Raw genomic sequence first — 2,443 nt, 5'->3', positions numbered from 1 at the left:
TGACACAAGGGGGCATTTCATTAGGAGGGGACATGACAGTAAACAACAGATACCATGAAGAGAATTATAAACGTGAATACCTATGTTTTAATAATGTCTATTTACCTAAATACATGTAAAGTCTCCTGGAAAAATATAGCATAGTGCAATAGACAGAAAGACTGACAATAAAAATTCTTACCAGGTAATAAGAAAAATATGTATCCTCAAAGCAAAAGATATGAGAGATGAAGAAGTAATCCACAAAATACAAAAACATGTAAAAATCCCAAATCATTGTGGTAATCAGAGAAATTTAAATTTGCAAATATAAATTAGTATAACCTTAATGTTAAGATAAAGACAGGGGAATATTACAGTAAAATCTCTCATGAAAACTGACAGACAAATTCTAAACAAAATATGTTTATATATCTGTTATGGGTTAATTACTGTCCAGTCTACCTTCCCACCTCCCCTGGCAACCCACATTCCTATGTTAACCTCTTAACCCCTGGTACCTCAGAATGTGACCGTATTTGAAGATACGGTTTTTACAGAGGTTAAGAGGAAGACAATAGAATGGGCCCTAATCTGACTGATATTCTTATATAAAGAGGAAATTTGGAGACAAGTATACAGGGAGAGTGCCCTGTGAACACATGGATGGCTATCTGCAAGCCAAAGAGATGGGCCTGGAACATATCCTTCCTTCAAAGTCCTAGGAAAGAAGCACCTCTGCACACACCTTGATTTCATACTTCCAGTCTCCAAAACTGGGAGATAATAGATTTCTATTACATCACCTAGTTTCTGGTACTTTGTTATGGCAGCTGTAGCAAATGAATACAACTGCTAATCTGGCAATGAAGAAAAAGGATAATAGATTAAAACGGAGGATTTATTATTGGGGTGAAAAAGTAATTTATATCTAAAAGTCATGTGATTCAATACATTAACAGAAAAGGGGAGAGAAATTATGTGATTATAAAATATGTTAGTAGATCAGGAACAGTAGGAAATTCCATAATTTTATAAAGCATATCTAAAAAAATTCTGTAGTAATCCATATAGTTGATTGCAAAATATTGAAACCTTTCCCCCAGAGACTGGGAATGAGACAGGATACCTGCTCTGACCACTTATTTTCAACATTATAAAAGAAGTTTAAAACAGTGTAATAAGTAAAGAAAAAGAAATAGTAGGCATATAGATTAGAAGAAATAAAAATATGGGTTGTAACTGAAGAAATAAAAGTGGAGTATAAATGAGAAAAACTCAGAAGCATCTTCAAACAAACAATTACTTAGGAACTTACAACATTTACAAAAGTCAGTTATAGCAGAAGCAAACACATAGGAAATGAAATGTTAAAATATACTACTTCCAATAGATAAAATACCTAGGAGTAAAGTTAACAAAATATGCCAAAATATGTGCAACTAACTATGTACAACATAAAGTACAAAACATTCTCAAAATAAAATCAAGACCCAAATAAATGTAGGGCTATAATAAATTTATGGGTTGGAAAATGCAACGTTAAGAGATGGCAGTTTTCCCAGTTTTTTTCTGTGGACTCAATGGAATCACAGTCAAAACCAGGGCAGATTATTTCTTTACTTCTGAAGAATCTAACAAAATGATTCTAAAATGTATATGGACATCAAAGGGCCAAAAACTAGCCAAGACAGTCTTTAGGGAGAACTAAGTGGGAAGATGTTCTTCTGAGATACCAAGTCCTATTATAAAGCTATGATGATTAAAACAGTCTGGTGTTGGTACATGGTGTGTGTGCTTAAAAGTTCGAAGCTTTGTGACACCATGGACTGTAGCTCACCAGGCTCCTCTGCCTATGGGGATTCTCCAGGCAAGAATACTGGAGTGGGTTGCCCTCCTCCAGGGGATCTTCCCACCCCAGTGATCGAACCCAGGTCTCCCGCCTTGCAGGTGGATTCTTTACCATTGAGCCATCAGGGAAGCCCCCAAATATGGAATGTTTCATGGATATGTGTGTCATCCTTGCACAGGGGCCATGCTAATCTTCTCTGCTTCATTCCCATTTTGGTATATGTGCTCAATTCCAGATTGATTTCAGTACTAATAACAAAATTAAAGCCACCATAATTTTAGGGGAAATAGAAAATATCTTTGTGATTCTGGAGTCAGTAGAGATTTTCTGGACAAGATTTGAAAAATATTACCCATAAAGGAAAGAAAAATGACAAATTAGAGTACACTAGGATTAGGAACTTTTGTTCATTGAAGGATACTGGTAAGAAAGTGAAAAAGCAACCCAGAGACTATAATAGAATATTTTCAAGATCTGTATCCAACAGGGACTTGTTTCCGAATACAGACAGATTCCTACCAATCAATTAAAAGCTGTGCCATAATAGAAAAATAAGGAAAAGGGTTGAACAGACAAATCACAAAAGAGGACATCTAAAAGGCTGAGAAATAT

At 35.2% G+C, this 2,443-nt stretch overlaps 1 non-coding gene across 1 annotated transcript; it reads right to left on the bottom strand.

Moving 5' to 3' along the window:
• Positions 1–1,964: 1,964 nt before the first annotated feature.
• Positions 1,965–2,066, bottom strand: LOC129640464 (U6 spliceosomal RNA). The gene has a single exon (XR_008708833.1). It is a non-coding gene; the product is annotated as a U6 spliceosomal RNA (small nuclear RNA).
• Positions 2,067–2,443: the final 377 nt, after the last annotated feature.

Source organism: Bubalus kerabau, chromosome X, assembly GCF_029407905.1.
Source record: "Bubalus kerabau isolate K-KA32 ecotype Philippines breed swamp buffalo chromosome X, PCC_UOA_SB_1v2, whole genome shotgun sequence".
NCBI classification, from domain to species: domain Eukaryota; kingdom Metazoa; phylum Chordata; class Mammalia; order Artiodactyla; family Bovidae; genus Bubalus; species Bubalus kerabau.
This window is presented reverse-complemented; position numbering and strand designations above follow the sequence as displayed.